Below are 21,642 nucleotides of genomic sequence, written 5' to 3'. Positions count from 1 at the left end.
ACTACCTCAAAATATGAAGTTAGAATAACTCACCACTCTAGGATGATCATAAAGTCATATAGAGTAAAAGAAAAGCTCTAACCTCAATATATTACAATAAAGAGATTAGAACTCAAAGAGAAGTTTAATTTTAATTTGATTTCCGTTTCAGATACATGCATGCCAATTATATTACTTATAATTAAAAAAATTTAGCAAATTATAAATATTACAACTAATATTTATGTTTTCAAACCTGTAGTAAAGAACACACTGTTTGTATAACAGTAAGTAAAAGTAGAATAACAGCTCCAATATCAGAAATTCCAGCCCATGGAGTATTGTTTCAAATTTGCCTTCCATTTATGCCAAGAAGTTTTGCAATAGACATTCAAATCTTCAATTAAAGCAAGAAAATAGAACTTATTTGGGAAGATAATATTTTCTTTGTCAATGTTAGGAAAAAGAATTGCCAAGGCTTCATTTCCCTGCAATCCATTTTCTGTAATTCCATTTTTGACAGGTGTTTCCACATCCTTTGAAGCATTCACAAGTTTAGCCATCAGGGCAATATAGTCATCAACATAATTATCTAAGCAATTACATTTTGTAGATTTCTCAATAAACTTTCTGTATTCGAAATTGAGGAATTTCCAAAATCTCATTTGTAAATTTTATGTCGTGAATATTTTTGCTTGAATTCGCTGGAAACTTAACTCCAGCTTGGTAGAGCTCTATTATACTTGGTATTACTAGCATTTTTATGTCCTTATGTGGCTGCAATAGCTCCAGTGGCTTTTGACACTTTCTTATCAAATCAAGTATGTGTTTTATCTGATTAGAAGAAGAATTTTTTATCTCCAAAATATAATCCATTGCCCATGAATCCCATCTATCTTTGAATAATTCGTAGACGAGCTTTAGATTAGAAATTTCTCCGAGGTGGGTATGCATATTAGATATCATAAATAAGTCTTCAAGAATGAATTCTCAAGCAACAAGAAATCGAACTTTATATTCCGAATCATCCATGGTTTATTATATATGCGATCACTTTTATTTCGCAATTCTACAAATGAAAACTTTAGTAAAATCATAATAATGAAGATTGAATCCAGCAATATCATCTCCTCAAAATCATTACTGAACTGATATTTTCTACATAACAATTTCGTAATCTATCTTCATTTTCTCCAATAAATTTAATAGTCTTCTAAACGTACCTCGCTAAGTTGAAGAAAATTTTGCAAGTATCTAAACTTGTGTTCTTCCATTGCTTCTAAATTTTTTTGGGCCCGGTGAAATGGTCCAACAGAGACTACACGAGGTGTGTACGCTTTGTCGTTTAATTGACGCAGTCGATCAGGCACTCTATAGATGCAACATTCATCTGATAAAGGATGCAAAATTTCCAAGTTATGTCTTATTTTTGTTGCTAACTCGTTAATATTAAGCAAACGTGACTTGTGTTTTCCATCTGTCCGAAAAAGAGAAAATTAAAATAATGGATAATCAAAATATATTAAACGAATATTAAGCAATAATTGCTTATATCTCCAGCAATTTATATTTATGTGTAACGAGTTCATGAGTTGCTAGTTTTAATATTGTAGTGAGAATATTATTTTAATTTCTGTTAGGATGTATTTAGCATATACAAATTCATTAATACAAAATTTTAATAAAATTTATTGTTTTTCTTATACACTAATTATATTTTATTTCAATCCAAATGTTGTTAGGTGTATGCTGTAGAGTTTGTAAGGATTATAGTAGTGTAATAAAATATTATTTTAATAAATGATATTGTCTTTAAGTATTTGGTAAAGACTCCATTTTCAAGAGTTAATAATATGAATCAAGGATGATTTTAGCACAAATATTTAGAAGTAGTTCCTAGTTAGTGTCATTGATGTGGAAGACTAGCTTTATGCTTGTTTTTCTATGATTTTTTTTTTTTTTTGAAAATGTAATTCATTAATAATAATATCAAGAATTACAAATAAATATATAGACTAGACATAGAATTTTACTATTAGTAGCCAATAGAGTTCGTTGATCTTTTAACACGAACAAATGAATTCATATCCTTTTGAATAATAAAATTAAAACTCAAAAAAAATATAATATTAGATCTTTTCACTCGAAGTTAATTTTGACAAAACATAAAAATTTCAATTGAAAGGATAATATTGACCCTATTACTTAAGGAAAAAACTTATCCAAACTAGGTCCATGACCTCACTTATATATCAAACCAATAAAATTAAGGATTCTTATCGAAACAATGTATTTCTAACCGGACACTTGAAAAAAAAAAAATAAATAAAATCGGAACACTTTTTAAAAATTTTTAATTTCATCTGTTTGGTTCATAACTAGGACATAGGCTCAGTCTATGTAAGTTTTTTCTATTAGTAATAGGGAAATGTGATCAGGAGAGAAAATGTAAATGTGTAAAGTTACATTATTAATTTTGTTTATTGAGTTTAAATTTGTGTCAGGCACAAATGGTCCCATGTAGAAGGACTCTATTCTTATATTACAAACATGTTTATTTTAGTCTATATTTTGATTATCTGAACAACTCTAAAGTAATAAAGGTAAGTTTATGTGGATTAATTAATTATCAAGTTTCTTTTCGCTTTTGTTATGCATAATCTAGCCAACATGTCCTTAAAGATAATGCAATATTTGAGCTTAATAATTTACCTGAAACAACTTATCATTAAGCATCTTTAATCCTTAACTATTACATATAATAAGCAGATAATAATTAAGTTTCATTATATAGGTTAATGTATGGACTTTGTAAGAAAAACCTAATGATACTCTTAATTTTTAAGTTTACTCGATGGATCTTCGATTTATTAAAATTATAATTATTAGAATATTTCAACTTAAATAACATATATTAAACTCCAATTTACTATTATCCGATTATCAGGTAAGATATTGTTTTGGGTGAGTGGTTATATATCTTTTAATAAAGATTATTAAACAATGATTTTTACATTTAATTACTCTAATTATTAACGTTTAATGAGTTAAGTATTCAATATATATAATTTTAGTAATTGAGAAATTCAATGAATTGACATGAAAATTATGGATAATATTAGATTTTTCTTATAAAATTCAAGTATCAATTCATACATTTGGCCAAGCAATTAACTCTTGTTTAATATAGAAAATAGGCTAAATGTATAAATATATCTTTGTACTTTATAAAAAAATCTTGTATCACATTCGATTTTTCGATGGACTTATTGTGCCCTTGAAAATATGAATTTTAGTAATATTGCACACTTCTCTGCACTAACAACAATAATGTTTTGGTATTTTCAATTTTTATGTTTAAAATATTAATTTGATATGTGGTTATTATAACTTTTAGAACTATAATTTTTATATTTTTTAACTATTCAATAAGTATTTAATTAATTAAATTTTACTTTGAAAAATTTTATAAGTTGCAAATGAATTTTATATGCAAATGAATTCCGTATTTCGTTTTCACTTACGCCAACCAGAACCAGATACCTTTTTTCCTAAAAATAAAATTGCAGAAATTCTATTTTATAATTTTTCAATAAAAAAAAAGAAATTAATATACATGCGTAGAGTGGGCAGTACAATTCCTTATATACCTTTGTTCATATATATTCTTTTTTAATAAATTGAAAAGGAAAAATAATATATTTTTTTATGCTGATTCTTAAAATGAATGGAAGATGAGAATAAAATAAATAAGAGAGAAATAAAAGTAAATATAAAAACATGTTGATTTGTCTATTTGACTATTTGCATGTTTGTAAAGAGAATTAATTGCCTATGACAATATTACTAAAATACCCTTACAATATTAAGATATTCCCCCCATATTTAAAAATATTTTTTCATTTAATAACTTGAGTTTGTTCACACATACAAAGATTTATTGTTCATCACTAATTAAATATATATAGTTTAATTTGATTATTTAATTTGAAACTAATTAGCTTACTAATTTTATATTCATTCTGCGTATATAGCTTGTTAGTTAAAATTTTGTGTCCTTTGGCGTTAATTTAATTTAATCATGTTAATTAAATAACACCATTACTAAATTTTAAATTTTAATATATGAGGTTTTCAATCAAAAGTAAAAATAATTCATATTATAAAAAGGAAGAGATAGCACAATAAACTCCCATTATAAGATTATAAAAACACTCAAAAACTATCAATAAGGGCAAATATGAGAAATTAAATCGAATATTTGTTCAAAGTCTACTAGTTATTGCAAATAAATAAACTAAATAGCCAATCAGGTGGTGGTCTAGTTGATCTTTTCACTTATGTAGAGAGTGAGGTATTCTCGACCGCAATTATTTTCATCAATTTAATGAGCCAAGGAGAGAGCTATCCTGTTATATAGACCGCAATGTTATTTCGACTCATAAAAGCATATAATGAATTAAAAAAAAAAAAAAACTAAATAAATCTCAAGTATGAAATTGTTAATACGTTGTATTATCATAAGTTTGGATTTATTTAAAATTGTCACGACCCATTTCCATGGGTCGGACCGACACTAGGACCTGGGTGGACTTAAGGCCCTCGAAGCCCGTAGTAAGCCTAACTTATTTAAATCTCACATTCTATTTATAATTATGGATTCAGGCCCATTAACTTATTATACATATGCATCCAAAATACAGTTCATATATTTAATATGGATTTTTATTATTTATTTACAACCCAACTGGAATACAATTGCGGAACTCTATCTTTATATTTACATAGTTATTTCTATCATTAACAGTCTTCTACAATAAGTGTCTCAACTCCATAGGGCTTTCCTTTCTTTCGATTACTTGAAAAAAAAAAATAGTAGGCAGGGGTGAGCGCCAAACTCAATGAGTAGGGTTAGATAACCCTCTCACCCCACACAATCACACAAATGCTAAAATATTTTTATCCGGTTACCGTTTAATTATATGATCATGCAGTTTGTCACACAAATGACAATACAACAGCAATCACAAGTATTATCACCTTCATATAATCACATCACGTGGAAATTAGTCAGTGGAGTCACCGAAACCCCTGATGAGCCGTCCTCCCACATGGCCCATCCTCTCACGTGTGCACCAGGGAGCCGATCCCCCATACTGGCCGACCGGTCTAATCCTCACTTGACCAGCCCTCTCATTTTTTTTCCATTCTCTCTTTTCTTTTCCATACCAACAGGAGGCAACCCGGTAGTCTCCATCTAATCTAGATCATCAGGCGCTCACAACAGGAGGCCACCCTGCGGGCTGCAATCAAAACTAGACTATCAGGTGCGCAACGACGAGAGGCTATCCTGTGGTTAACGGTAACGGTAACGGTAGGTGCACATGGGGGCGCCGATCTCCCATTTACCCGGCTAACGGTAATCTGGATCCATATGACAGTAACAGTATATAACGGTAACAGTAATCAGAATCAGGATCCATATAACAGTAACGGTCTCACAAACCCATGGTGACCCACTTCATCCTAATTCTACACAAACAAGGCACAGCAATATGACATCACAGGTAATCAAGCAATTTTTAATATCAACAAATAGTGCAGCACGATATGGCAATTTAATAAAATAATGCATGATAACATTTAGTCGTGAATGCATGAATGCAGGCGGATGATACTAGTTATCTAACACTACTCACAGTTCTTTATTGTCCTTCAGAGGACTATCTTTATTACTGCACGCTTTTAGCTTTTGTCTTCATATTCCAGAACCTTATAAGCATCTAAAATAATAAAAAAGTTCTAAATAAGAATTCTAATTCAAAAAATGTTTTCACATTCATTTATTAGTTTTTGGTTTCTAGTTACTTAACTAACTTGTCAAACTACACTGTACATATCTATATACTATTTTCTTATTTATTTATGTATTCTAATTTATACCTTTTCAATAAATATTCTAATTATAATACTAATAATAATAATCATTAAGAATACTGTTCATTAAGTAGTATTTTATCATGAGACTAATGATAATAATAATACTAATAATAATATCAATTAAATTTCCCTTGATATGAACCTACAATCATATTTCTATAATACCATTAATTACCTGTTTATACCATAAATTATAATTCCTCCTATTTATACTTCTTAAGATTCCGTAAATTCGCTTATATAATTATTAGCTAGAATTCTTATTTCACAATCAATCTTATAACTAATATTCAAGAACTATATTTGACAATGTTCAAGTTAATTCACTTAAATACTCAATTAATTCGTTAATTATTTAGTTCGGGATTTATACCAAAAATCGCGATTTGAGTCTTAGAGTGTACCGATCGACAATCAGATTTCATTTCCGTGATCCGCGCGAAGAGGAGAGCATTCTACCTCTTGTAGCCTCGCCGGACCACCGCCGTCGCCGCCGTGCACGGTTGCCGGAAAAGTTAAATCTTCACCAAAATTGACAAACAATACATCATTTTATTCGTTTTCAATGAGAGGATCACTAATATGTATTCAAATCAAAGTGGGTGTGAACTATTTGGCCTGAAATTGACCGGAAAGGTTCGGTGATACCCATTTTGGGTTTTCCGATTCCGGCTACTACAGTCAACAAGGAGGCCACCAAATGAAAGAGGAAGAAGAGAGGAGTCATTTGGTACTCACCTTGCGCCCAAGGCTTGCCTGAAACGGCGTGAATCGCCAGAGAAAGGTGTCACTACGGTGGCCAAAACTTCAAGCTCTTCCCCTTCAAAATAGACGCAGTTTCAGTTCAAATCAAAGCAAGAATCTTCTTCCTTGCGTTGAGTAGATGTTTTTAGAGTATTCAATTGCCGGATTTGGTGGCCGGAGGACGGAGATCGAAGGAGAGGGAGGAGGAGCGGTGCTGCTCCTTGCGCGCGCGAAGAAGAAGAGAGAAAAAGAAGAGAGGTGAGGTCGAGAGGCTTCTAGGCCATTCCGGTTCGATTCGAACTGGTTTGGTCGAACTCAACGATTTAGCTCGATTTTTGTTCGGCTTGCAGGTTTTTCATTTGGTTTTCAGATTATTCGTGTGGTTTTTGAAAAATCGTTTTGATTACCGAGTTCGGTTTGATTTATTTTAATTATTTAGTTAGGTTAGAAAACATTCCCTTCATTTACTCAATAATAATAAAAATAGTAATAGTAATGATATTTGATTTTAGAATAATTAACTTATATATATTTTTAATAGATTAATCGCTGGTGTTTCATATTATTTCTGGAAAATTTAATTGTTCTCAAATCGAAAATTTTTGCATGTTCTCTTTTGGGCTTGGGCCCAATTCAAAAATTTGGGCTCGAATCGAGATTATATTATATTTGCAGCCCACGAGGTCAAAATTTGCGATTTTTGATTTAATAAAAATTCAAAAAGTTTTGAAAATAAAAATTCGGGGTATTACAAAAATGTATTAAATTATTTTTAAAAAAAAAACAAAAGAACGAATCTTTGCAGGTAGAATAAGTTGAAATTTTTTATTCGATTTTAATTTTTCATTAAACAATTAAGGGTCTTGATACGTACAATAACTTCTATCACTTCTCTTTTCTTTGGATTGATTGTGATGTGAATTTGGATAGATATCTCTTGTTTCTTTTCACAATTATACATTGTTCTATCTACGAAGATTCCTCAAGGCATTTTTTTTATTTTTTTTATATATTTGGTTTAAATTTATAAAACATAATAAAAAGATACTAAATAATTACTTTTGTTGACAAGATAAATTATATGTTCTACAAAGAAAGAGAATTTTTTTTGTTAGGATTTAGGTTCCATTTGTTTTCATAAAATAATTTTTCTTTGAAAAATATTTTTCAGCAAAAATATTTTCCAAATAACTCATTTCTATTATTTGGTTGCAATATTGAAAACTAGTTAAAAAAATATTAAAAATTTTAACTTATAAAACCATAAATATATTTATAATTATAAGAATTCCATATCTTAAAATTTTATTATTAAATATGAGAAAAATGTACAAAAAACAATAAATAAATTGTCATAGTTGTTGGTGACAAGTATGGGGGCCGATAGTGGTTGGTGGTCGATAGTGATCGGTGACCGGTTGTGATGACTAATGGTGATTAATACATTAATGTATATGTCTAAGGTGATAATAAGTTTAGTAGTTTCTCAGTTCAAAAAAAAAATTAAGTTTATTAATTTCTAAAAAATATTTTCCTTTCTTGAAAACATGAATTCATTTTCCTTGAAAATGGTTAGTTTCCTTTGACCAGAAAAATATTTAGCATTGACTGATTTACTTAAGTACCCCAAGCATCGAAAAATCTAGAAAATTTTTTTTGTAACAAATTATTTTTCAAAATAACAAAGCCTTAAATTCATAGTATTGTACATTAATTGGATTTTCCATAAGTATTATCATACCTTTTTGGATATGAGACTAATATCATTCGAGGCTTGTGGCTACCATTTCCTATAAGTGTTTTTCTCACTATTGAACCCTTGATTTTATAAAAGCCGTTGCTTGAGTTTAAACATGTCTTATTACTTGAGTCATTATCCACTCTTATGAATTTTTTTATAATCTTTTAAATTATAAATTGAAAATAAATATGAAAAAATAGTACCAATGAAGGAAAAATAAATAATAAATCTAAATTGGCCAATTAGAAATATCAATATTTTTTATCTATAGAAAACATTTTAAATATCTCAATAATAATTTGGCAGTAAGTCTTTTCAAATTGGGTAACAGAAGAAGTGCAATCATTAACGTTAGTTTCATTTTTATCTTGAAAAATTATGCTAAACAGTTTTGAATTATGTGCAAGTTGCATAGACCGAGACTTATATAAAAAGCATGCAGAAGATAATTGATGGATTAATTTTATTTTGAATTTTGTGATTTTATTTCATATTTTTTATTTTGGCTAATTGAACTCATTTCATAAATTCAATTGCAATTGTATATAACATATATTTGATGGATTGATAAATTTTATTTTCATATATCTATACTAACTTAAGAATAAATTAAATAATGGTCTCACACGTCCACTTAAATTTAGATAATAGTCATATTTCTAAGGGGTAATTTATTATTTAGTTCCTCAGGTTTTACAAAATTAACCAACTAATCCAAGGTTTTGCCAAAATATCTAGCTAGTCCCTTAGGTTTAACTCCGTCTAATTAAAAGGTCCTTCCGTCCAAGAAGTTGGTTTTTTTCCGTTAATTATAGACTAAAAGACTAAAACACCCCTCCCTAGCTGACGTGGACCATAAGGGAAAATTATTATCTAGTCCCTCAGGTTTTACATAATTATCTAACTAATCCCAAGTTTTGCGCAAATATCTAACTAGTCCCTCAGGTTTAACTCCGTCTAATTGAAAGGTCCTTCCGTCCGAAAACTTAGTTTTTTTCCGTTAATTGAAGACTAAAAAACTAAAACACCCCTCTCTAGCTGACGTGGACCAGTATGAAGCGATAATGATATACCTAGTTTGTTTCCCTTTTGTTTCTTCCATACCATAATGATATACCTAGTTTATCTTTTGCACAGATAACCTTGCATTAAATATTAATATTCATATTCAAAGTTATGAAATTATAATAATATAGGTGGCAATAATAATTATTTTTTATCTATAAATAACTGTTATTTTAGAGCCGGTGTTTTCTCCGCAAATATCTTTTTTTTATAATATTAATGAGTAATTAATTTTTTTTCAATTTTATCCTTATTTATATTAAATTTAATAATATATCTTTTTTTTTAGAATATTAATGTGTATGATTAATAATTATTACTTCAATTTAATGATTTTCTTAGAGATTAATATTAAATTAAGAGTAAGATTGTCAAAATTTATTCAATAATTTATTATAATTTATACAAATTTAATAATTTTTTAAAAGACATGAAATTCTAAATGTGACAAATATTATAGAATGAAGATAGTAATATTTTAGAGACATAATTATATTTAATGGTTTTCGATTTGCAAATATTCATAATCTAAAACTAAACCGTACATTTAAGAGAGAAAAATGATTATGTCTCCATCGACTTTATATGAAACTCTTCAATTTTCATTTTTAAATTTAGCAAAGCTAATTTTTCTACTCGTGTAATTAAGCTTAGTCTATACAATTCTACATGTGCATAAAATTATAGGGAAAATTATTATTTAGTCTTTTAGTTTATACAATTCCCTCCCTTATCGCTTCATACTGGTCCACGTCAGCTAGGGAGAGGTATTTTAGTCTTTTAGTCTTCAATTAACGGAAAAAAACTTACTTTTCGGATAGAAGGACCTTTCAATTAGACGGAGTTAAACCTGAGGGACTAGTTAGATATTTGCGCAAAACTTGGGATTAGTTAGATAATTATGTAAAACCTGAGGGACTAGATAATAATTTTCCATTATGGTCCACGTCAGCTAGGGAGGGGTGTTTTAGTCTTTTAGTCTATAATTAACAAAAAAAACCAACTTTTCGGACGGAAGGATCTTTTAATTAGACGGAGTTAAACCTGAGGGACTGGCTAGATATTTTGGCAAAACCTTAGATTAGTTGTTAATTTTGTAAAACCTAAGGGACTAAATAATAAATTTCCCTATTTCTAAGTGTTATTTAAATGGAAGGGTCATTTCTGTAATGTAACTCACAATGTTATTCCAATTTATTGAGCCTCCTAGGTGTTGAGCCAATGAAAATTTTGATAGTTAATTTTCTAATTTGAGGAGATAAAAAATAGTATTGGATCTAATCAAGAAAAATGGACTCAGTTGCAAATAACTTTTATACATAAGGACCAAATTATAATCATACAACTTTAAGTATTATTATCCTCACACACTAATTCTTCCCTCTCACTCCAATGCTTGTATACGCACAAATATACTCCCACCACCTATTTTGCTCTCCACATGTTTTCTTCTTACATGAAAAGCATGATTCTCAAGCAGTTGAATTGTAGATTGATTATTATAATATAACTCTATTGTATAATATGTGGATTGATTTAAATCTTTCAAGTTTCAATAATAGTATCAACCATGAATATTTTTGAGCTGCCATTATCACTGCTCAATATTCTACTTCCATGCTAGAAAGTCTGCACGAAGAAACTGCTCCTAAACTTGTATTAAATACGTATCTTATAGTGGAGTGTCTTGTATCATGATCTTCAGTATAATCGTCGTCACAATGACCAACTACTTCACATAATACATCTTTCACATACCTTAGAATACTTCATGTTGTTTATAATAAGTGAGACTTCTTAGGATTCTAATAAATTGACTAACTACTACGACAACATATGATATATCAGGTCGAGTTAAGGTGATATAGATCAAACATCCAATGAGCTTCCCTTACATTATGACATCTTCAAGATCTTTGCCTTCAACTAAGCACATCCTCACATTAACTTTCATTAGAGTTATTATTGTCTTGCATTCAAGCATTTCAAACTTTTACAAGATCTATTGCATACTTATATTTCTAGAAATAAGCTTTCTTTCATGGACTTAATCTGTAATCCAAGGCAATGCTTAATTCATTATGTTCCTTCATTTGTGATTGCAGTTAAAGATTTGTTCTAGTTTGATGAATCTCTTGTTCATCATCTCCTAAGAAATACAATCATCAGCTATAGTCTTCACTTTGTATACCCATTTACATGAAATACTTTGTACGCCTTTAGGATTTAATACTAGCTCCTATATTCGTTTTCCTTCAATATGATTGAAACTCTTGTAACTTTTCTCTATTCAACTTTTGGACCACTTTGTTAAAGTTTGTTGGTTCCTTTTCTTCAACAAGAGTAGCATTGGCAAATTTGGATTTTCCTTTAATATTCCTTTTAAAGCCTTAATTGTTGTTTTGTTCCATATTTATCATCAATCTCTTGTTGACTCAGTTGTGCATCTTTAGTAGTTCTTTAATACACTCCAATTTGCCATGGGCTTGCAGCTCTTTTATGATGCTTCCTTTTCTTCTTGGTCAATAGACACTAGGTGTCCATGATATGAATTGGTCTTCTTTCAAAACTAGCTTTTATTATGGCTTTTCATCCTTTTGTTTTGAGTCTTGAAGAGCTACTTCCTATGGAGACCACAAAGAAGATGTTGCATCATGTATATACGATATTCCTTGATGTACATAGACTATTTGTACAATTACATTGTCTCCATAATTTTCTTTTACTATTATAACTCACAAAGTTACACCTTATTGCTTTCTTGCTACATAACTCTCTCGTTATTAACATGTAGCAAACACAACCAAAGACTTTGAAGTGACTTATTGAGAGCATCATATACTAAAATATTTTGAAAAAGTGAGATAAACTCTAGTCTTGCTTGAAGTAATCAATTGATCATGTGAGCTGCTATTCTCATACACTCAGCCAAAACCTTTTGGACATGGTAACATATAAAATATTTATATCTTTATTAGTCATTTACATTTTAACAACAACAATTATTAAAATTTCTAACCAACCAATATTTATTAGCTAACAACCATTAGTCATGACCATCAATAACTGCCAGCTATCACAAACAGTTAAATTAAATAAATCTCAAGTGTGAAATTAACAATATTCATTATTATAATATGAATTTTGATTGATTTGATATTAATAATGTCTTGCAATTTTTTAAAAATAAAGAATAAATTGTCATTTCTCAATGGCTTTAATTAACTAGATTTGTGAATAGTTACTTGTAGACTGTTAAGGATTAGTTGTAAATAGAACTTTATTAGGAGTTGTAAATAGAACTCTATTAGGAGTTAGATTCTTAATAGGTTTATAGTATCTTGTATGTGTATATATATGTGTCCCTATTGTTGAATCAAACACAGAAAAATATTTTCCCACATTAAATCTACATGGTATCAGAGCCTTTGGCTCGTTAAACCTTTTTTTTTTTTTTTTTTTCCGTTTGCGTTGAAATTCCAGCGGCTGTCGGTCTCGGTGACAGTTCTAGGGTCACCGTTTTGTCTCACCACCTACCTCAGAAGGTTCCCCAGCTGCCGATCGGCGTTCCCTCCAAATCCGGTCACCGGATTCCCTGCGCGTGGGCCCCACGCTCCGCTTTTGTGTTTCTGCTACAGTACCACGCGCCGGCGCGTGGCGGCGCGTCCGGCTATTTCCGGCGATCGGAAATAGTTCCCTGGCTTCATTTCAACTTCAGCAATCTACTCAGGTGGTTGTTTTTCCGATTCGGCGAAGTTTTGGTAGGGGCGTTCTCAATTTTTGTCAATTTGGCGTTTTCAGGTTACTGTTTGCTCCTGTTTGCTTTTGAAAGGCTATTTTTTTTTGGATCTCTTTCTGGGTTGCTGGTAGGGTGTTTAGTTTTTGTTAATAATGGATCCTCCAACTACAGATTCTAAAACTACTATTACTGAATTAATCCCAGCAATGAATAAGATCACAGAACATAAATTGAAAGGAACTAATTATTTAGATTGGAGTAAGACAATTCGAGTTTATTTGCGAAGCGTTGAAAAAAGATGATCATTTAATTGATGATCCACCAACTGATGACACTAGGCAACGTTGGCTCAGGGAAGATGCTAAGTTATTCCTACTGATTCGCAATTCTATTGACAGTGAAGTGGTTGGATTAATCAATCATTGTGAGTTTGTTAAAGAATGAATATCTTGAATTCTTGTATTCGGGAAAAGGTAATCTGTCTCGTATGTATGAGGTCTGCAAAGGATTTTATCGGGCTAACCAGCGAGATATGACCCTTACAGCTTATTTCATGGAATTTAAAAAGATTTACGAGGAACTTAATGTTTTATTGCCTTTTAGTCCCGATGTTAAGGTTCAACAAACGCAGCGAGAACAAATGGCTGTAATGAGTTTTCTTGCAGGCCTTGCTCCAGTTTTTGAAACTGCCAAATGACAAGTTCTTTCAGGCAGTGATGTTACCTCTCTTCAGGAGACTTTTGCTAGATTGCTCCGTACTGAAGGTTCTCATACACCTTCCCCATCTGATAATAGTGCTCTTGTGAGTCATAATCAGGTAGCTAGACAGCCAAGAAACAGAGGAAGAGGAGGAAATAACCGTGGTAATGGACCAATCACTCGAGAGACAAGCATTCTTATCTGTCATTATTGTCATGAACCTGGTCACACTAAACGGTATTGCAAGACACTAATAAATAAGCCACTAAGGGTAAATATGGCACATAAAGATTATGCAGTTACTTCTTCTGACAACAATGTAACAATTTCTGCTGCGGAGTATGCTGAGCTCTCTAGATACCGTTCCTCTAAGTCTACTAATTCCTCAATTGCTGCTGCTGCCAACTCAGGTACTCCTCCTTCTTGTCTTATGTCTACCTCATCAGAGTGGGTCATTGATTCTGGTTGCACCGATCACATGACAGGTAACCCTAGTCTCTTATCCTCATTAAAAGAACCTAAACAATTTAATCGTCATGTTACTCTAGCTGATGGGTCCACATCTCCTGTCAAATGTATTGGCACTGCCAATCCCATTCCATCTCTTCCATTGTCTTCTGTTTTTTGTTTGCCTCGTTTTTCGTTTAATCTATTATCTGTTAGCAAAATTACTCGTATGCTGAATTGTTGTGTCAAATTTTATCCTACATATTGTGTGTTTCAGGATCTTTTGACGAAGCGGATTATTGGTAGAGGACGTGAGTCTGGTGGCCTTTATCTTCTGGATGAACACGTTTCATTATCTCTAGCTTGTGCTGGTGCTCTATCTCCTCTTAAGGTTCATTGTCGTTTGGGTCATCCATCATTGTCTACTTTAAAGAAGTTGTGTCCGCAGTTTCAGTCTGTATCAAGTTTAGAATGTGAATCTTGTCAATTTGCCAAACATCATCGTTTACCTTTAGTTCCTCGAGTCAATAAACGGGTTTCATCCCCTTTTGAGTTAGTTCATTCTGATGTTTGGGGTCCATGTCCTGTTATTTCTAAAACTGGCTTTCGGTATTTTGTAACTTTTGTGGATGATTATTCTCGTGTTACTTGGTTATTTTTAATGAAAACTCGTTCTGAGATATTCTCTATTTTCTGTTCTTTTTGTGCTGAAATTAAAACTCAATTTAATACTTCTATTCGCATATTGCACAGTGATAATGCTAAAGAATACCTATCTAGTTCCTTCCAATCTTATATGTCACAAAATGGTATTCTCCATCAAACATCTTGTGTTGATACTCCTTCTCAAAATGGGGTTGCAGAAAGAAAGAATCGACATCTTCTTGAAGTTGCTAGGGCACTTTTATTCCAAATGAAAGTCCCTAAACATTTTTGGGCTGATGCTGTCTCTACTGCATGTTTTTTGATTAATCGCATGCCTTCTTCTGTGCTTAATGGTGCAATTCCTTATAATGTCTTGTTTCCTTCTAAACTTCTATTCCCCATTGAACCTCGTATTTTTGGTTGTACTTATTTTGTTCATGATGTTCGTCCACAGGTTTCCAAATTAGATCCAAAGTCCCTTCGTTGTGTTTTCCTTGGGTATTCTCGGCATCAAAAAGGGTATCGTTGTTTCTCTCCCGATCTTGACCGTTATCTTATTTCTGCAGATGTCACATTTTTTGAGAATACTCCATTTTTTCCTTCTTCTATATATAAGAGTGAGAGGGAGGATGATGACCTTTTAGTCTATGCTATCCAGCAAGTTCATAACTCTCCTGCTCCTGCTCGTATTCCTGACCTTGCTCCTGCTCCTACTCCAGTGTCTGCTGCTCCTATTCCCGCTCCTGCACCAGCATCTACACGCCCTCGTTTTGAACAGGTTTATTCCAGGAGACCAGGAACTCTTGACTCACTTCCTCCACCTGCCGTTTCAACAGAAGATCCGGTTCTCTCCACTCAACCTGAGCCTGTGCCATCCACTCCCCAGTCAGACCTTGACCTTCCCATTGCTCTTAGAAAAGGTAAACGCAAGTGTACCTACCCTATTTCCTGTTTTGTTAGTTATGATCATCTTTCTTCTTCATCTCGTTGTTTTGTAAGTAACTTAGACTCTGTCTCTATTCCTAAAACTGTTGTCCAAGCCTTGTCCCATCCTGGTTGGTGTGTAGCAATGAAAGAGGAGATGGCTGCCTTAGATACTAATGGTACTTGGGATCTTGTGCCTCTCCCGGCAGGTAAGAAAGCTATTGGTTGTAAGTGGGTTTTCACCGTTAAAGTGAATCCTGATGGGACTGTTGCTCGTCTCAAGGCTCGATTAGTTGCAAAGGGTTATTCTCAGATCTATGGCCTTGATTATTCTGATACTTTTTCTCCTGTTGCCAAATTGTCTTCTGTTCGTTTATTTATTTCATTAGCAGCTACTTTTGACTGGCCTTTACATCAGCTGGACGTTAAGAATGCCTTTTTTCATGGGGATCTTCAGGAGGAAGTTTACATGGAGCAACCACCAGGCTTTGTTGCTCAGGGGGAGTCGGGTAAAGTGTGTAAACTTCGAAAATCTCTTTATGGCCTAAAACAGAGTCCTCGAGCTTGGTTTGGTAGATTTTGCAATGTGGTACATCAATTTGGCATGCAGAAGAGTACTTCTGATCATTCTATATTTTTCAGAAGTACTAAGACTGGTTTGATTCTACTTGTGGTTTATGTTGATGACATTGTTATTACAGGGAGTGATTCAGCCGGCATTACATCACTCAAATCATTTCTCCAGACCCAGTTCCAGACAAAAGACTTAGGCTTGTTGAAGTATTTTTTGGGTATTGAAGTATCTAGGTGTAAGAGAGGCATCTTCTTATCTCAAAGGAAGTATGTCCTTGACTTACTGAAGGAAACCGGAAAGTTGGGTGCCAAGCCATGCAGTGCTCCAATGACTCCAAATATGCAACTTTCAATTGGTGGTGAGCTATTTGATGATCCTGAGATGTATAGAAGGTTAGTGGGCAAATTGAATTATCTTACCGTAACACGTCCAGATATTGCTTACTCTGTGAGCGTCTTGAGCCAGTTTATGTCTTCTCCTACTGTTATCCATTGGGAAGCTTTGGGATAGATTTTGTGCTACTTGAAAGGTAATCCAGGTCGTGGCCTGCTTTACAGTAATCATAGGCATTTGAACATTGAATGTTTTTCAGATGCGGATTGGGCAGGTTCGAAGGTTGATAGAAGATCAACTTCAGGATATTGTGTCTTTGTAGGTGGAAACTTGATATCATGGAGGAGCAAGAAACAAAATGTAGTCTCACGATCGAGTGCTGAATCAGAATATCGAGCTATGGCACAATCTGCTTGTGAATTAATTTGGATTCGTCAGTTGTTAGAGGAAATTGGCTTCAAGTCATCCTTGCCTGCAAAGTTATGGTGTGATAATCAAGCTGCTCTTCACATTGCATCAAATCCAGTATTCCATGAACGAACAAAACATATCGAGATTGATTGTCATTTCATTCGTGAAAAGATACAACAGGGTGTTATCTCTACAGGACACGTTAAAACAAGTGAACAGTTAGGGGATATCTTTACAAAAGCTCTAAACGGACCCCGGGTTGACTATCTTTGTAACAAGTTAGGCATGATTAATATCTATGCTCCAACTTGAGGGGGAGTGTTAAGGATTAGTTGTAAATAGAACTCTATTAGGAGTTGTAAATAGAACTCTATTAGGAGTTAGATTCTTAATAGGTTTATAGTATCTTGTATGTGTATATATATGTGTCCCTATTGATGAATCAAACACAGAAAAATATTTTCCCACATTAAATCTACATAGACTAAGTAGGAATTCTTTTTATTGGAATTTAATTTTTTTCATAAACAATTAAGAGAGATTGCCTAATTCTTGATCGAAAATTTTTCTCTAGAGTCTTGACTTATTAGAGACTCTTTAGAACATATAATGTTTTTTTTTTTTTTTAATTTGTATTAATTGTGATGTGAAAGTGGTTTTGGATAGATATTTCTTTTCCTTTCCACAATAATATACTGTTTTTTGTTAGAAAACTCCACAAGATTTTTCTTTTAATTTTTTGAATTGGAAAATAATAGAAATAAAGGAAAAATAAATAATAAATCATAATCTATTAGTCAATCAGAAACACTAAGGGTGTATTTATAGATTAAGACTTTGTCAGAGTTTAAAAGATTTTAAAATTCTAATGGTATTAAATCTAGATTTTTTTGGAGTCCTTTAAAATTTTGTGTTATTCAGTATATACTCTTATAAAATCCATATAAATCTGATAATGTTCAATTATGACTTGTTAAAATACAAATTTGATGGTATTCAAACAATTGCTGATTTAAAAAGATTCTATAAAATTATTGATTTCGTTGGATGTTATTCACAAATTCATCCTCTATCTCAAAAATATCAAAAATCTTTTAAAATCTAAGAGTGTTTTAATCCAATACACCCCTTAATAGAACGAAAGCGAGGTGGGTGTTCACGAATTTTAAACTACATTTATATGTATCCGTTTAAAATTTTATTATCCGTATCCATTTTAAATCCATTTAAATACATATTTAAGTATCCGTATTCGAACCCATTTAAATATTTATTACCTGTATCTGTCCAAAATCCATTGAAAGTACATCTTAAATGGGTAGGATATTCGCGAATCTTTAACTATCCAAATTTCAGACTTACTTAAAATACAATTTTTTACTAATAATGTGTACCCACTACCGAACCCGTTTAACATAGCAGTTAATGGTAGCGCAAGATGGCCATCGACGACGTTAGCCATTGCAGGTCTTTCACTGTCAGCGACGGTAAGTTTTTAATAAAGAAAAGAAATAATTTTGGAGAAGATGACGCATTTTGCTTTTTAGTCCGTCATTATTTTTTAGTTTTCATTGGGCTCCAAAACTTTTTAATTTGTTCAATTAGGTCTTCAAATTAATTTTCATTAGATATATAAAAATCATTGTCATTCCATCAAAGTCAATCAAAATCTATAAAAAAAAGTATCACTAATTCCATAAAACTCTATCTAGAATTCTAGTAGAATATGTAAAAATCTCCGAAAATCTTTCAATTTAAGTCTTCAATACGCCATAACTAATAGGATTAAGACTTTTTGACTCAGCTTGATATTATCTTGAAGTCGGGAAAAAATTACAATTTTTTAACCAAATTTACTAGTAAGTCTTGATCCAACTCAACCCAACCTATTATATTTTTAAACCCGTTAAGTTGGCATGCAAAGATTTTCTATGGGGCAAGTATAAGTACTTAAAAGATTTTGAAATGAATACATGTGATTAAATTCTAAACAGGTTTGAGTATGTGTAGTTGAAATCAAGGGTATCCACTACATTTCTTTCTTTATATATAGGTGAGTATTCAACAATCATGAGCAAGAAAAACTTGTTTTTAAAAATTGTACAATGTTAAAGACATTGTTTGTGTAATAGTGAGAGAACCATAAGAGTTGCGATAACAGAAAGGAAAATTATAAATTTGTCTTGATATTATGCCAAATTAACTATTTTGTCTCATATTTTTTAAGAATACATTAGTTTATCCCCATATATTGATTTCGTCCTTCTGTCAAATATATTCATTTTTTACTGTTAAATTTAAAGAAAATAAGACTAAAATGCCCTTTTATTAATTGTGCCTTTCTCTTCATTTCCCTTCTTGTTCATTCTCTCTCTTCACTTTTTTCCCCAAAAACCAACAATTTCTATGGTTAGTTTTTGAGATTTGACTCAATTTGCAAATACTATATTTTCAAAGTCACAATGTTTGGTCTATTGTTTCCAATAACACTGTGAATATGTAATTTTTTTTTTAATATATAATAATATTAGTTTATAAGCAAAATAATAGATCACTTTGTGCCGCAATGGATAAGGCGCTGTTCTACAGAACTAGAAATTCTTGGTTTAATCCTAGCAGAGCGTAAATATACATAGCATATAGCTTATATTTCTATAATAGCATTTTAAATATGAGCTATAATTCATTTCTTAGTAAATGGGTCAGAATGGAGCATAACTAATTCGAAAGTATATGACTCTGTGGCCCAATGGATAAGGCGCTGGTCTACGGAACTAGAGATTCTAGGTTCGATCCCCAGCAGAGTCGTCTGATTGAATATTTTCTTTTTAGAAAGTTGAGGTTTAATTATCATTCAGACCCTGCATTTTTTTGTACTAATTAACGTGAAACAAAACCTTCACACCTCCATCTATTTCTAAGCAACATCCGGCCCGTTATACACAGTACAAAAAACAAAAGGAAAACAAAATATAAAAAACACAAACAATCTCCAAAATGAAGCAGCAAATTTTAATATCACAGAGCTAATCAATTTCATTATTTTTTTTTTTGGTAATAGAAAAATATAGATTTTGTTAACAATGATTAATACAAATGTAAATCAAATGTCGACATTTTGCATTCTTTGACAAAAAAAAAAAAAGAATTTTAAAAATTCTCAATAAAACAACCAAGAGAATGCAATTTCTTGTTGACAAAACAAGCAGTACAGTAAGTTAAACTTAAAAATTTCCTAGAAGCCATGTTGAAATGAGGATGAAGATTCCAACCAAAATCCTAGAAATTGCACAATGTAAAAACAAAACGATAGAATTTCACATTCAACTCACCCATAATCTCGATCTGAAGAAATTGGCCCGAAAAATTACTATCATTGACGGTAAATCTGAAATCTCCATTGGAAGAAAAATCCCATAGGAATAAAATGACTCCACCTCATTGCTAGAAACAAAAAGGGCAGATCTAAATGTAGACAATAAAGTCAACATGTGAAGGAATCAAAAATAACAGAACAAGCATTTTAATGGAGCAGAGACTAAGGAAGCATATGAATGCTGGGATGCTAATGAGCACATGACTGCTGGAATGGTAATGGGCTAAAGAGATCGAGGCAGCACGTAAATAATATATGTTATATAGTTAATGATAAGTTTAAGTTCTCCCACATAAAAATAATATAAGGAAGTTGAAGAGTTTTTAAAGTTTTAAAAATCAATCAACGTATTGATTGACTTAAGAATGTTGTTCAGTATTCCTCGTTTAATAACCCAGTAACAAGTAGTCATGTTTAAAGTCATTGTAAATTATATCTATTATTTTTTTTTTCCAACAATATACACACGTATTCAACGTATTGACTTTTGGTTTGAGAACTATATTTTTGAGTGTACCACTTCACTTAAATCTAATGAACTGATTGAATTACATTAGTTTACTTTGACTTGGTTTAGTTGTTATGGATAAAAATTAAAATTTTTTCCGATTCAATTCGATTCGATTTTTATGAAGCTCAAAAAATAAATCTAAAATTGTAAAAAAAAAAAAAAGTAAAACCGAACTAGTCCAAACCAGTTTAATTCAATTATTTTGTTTGAAAAACTTAGTTTATTTGATTTATTTCGATTCAATTCAATTTTATACGGAGTACTATTTTGCACACCACAAATATTGATAAAAGTTTTTTTAAAGTCAGTTTTATTATTTTTTGAAGGATGCTCAAAATTCCCTAAATCTAAGGTCATTTTGGAGCCTGCAAAGGGCTAAACTTGTAATAGTTTGATAGGCCGGTAACCACATAACACTTGCCCTTCTTCCCACCATTATAAATCTATCAACATTTTGTTAAAAGATCAAATTATTATTTATTAAACGAGCAGACAGGTATGCAAATACTTGACC

At 31.5% G+C, this 21,642-nt stretch overlaps 1 non-coding gene and 1 pseudogene across 1 annotated transcript; one reads left to right on the top strand and one right to left on the bottom strand.

Moving 5' to 3' along the window:
• Positions 1-229: 229 nt before the first annotated feature.
• LOC149495666 (UPF0481 protein At3g47200-like) lies at positions 230-14,115 on the bottom strand (annotated as a pseudogene).
• A 5,861-nt stretch (positions 14,116-19,976) lies between these two features.
• Positions 19,977-20,049, top strand: TRNAR-ACG (transfer RNA arginine (anticodon ACG)). Its single transcript has one exon. It is a non-coding gene; the product is annotated as a tRNA-Arg (tRNA).
• Positions 20,050-21,642: the final 1,593 nt, after the last annotated feature.

Source organism: Jatropha curcas, chromosome 6 (genome assembly GCF_041381405.1).
Source record: "Jatropha curcas cultivar XTBG-Jc1 chromosome 6, XTBG_Jcur_1.0, whole genome shotgun sequence".
NCBI classification, from domain to species: Eukaryota; Viridiplantae; Streptophyta; class Magnoliopsida; order Malpighiales; family Euphorbiaceae; genus Jatropha; species Jatropha curcas.
This window is presented reverse-complemented; position numbering and strand designations above follow the sequence as displayed.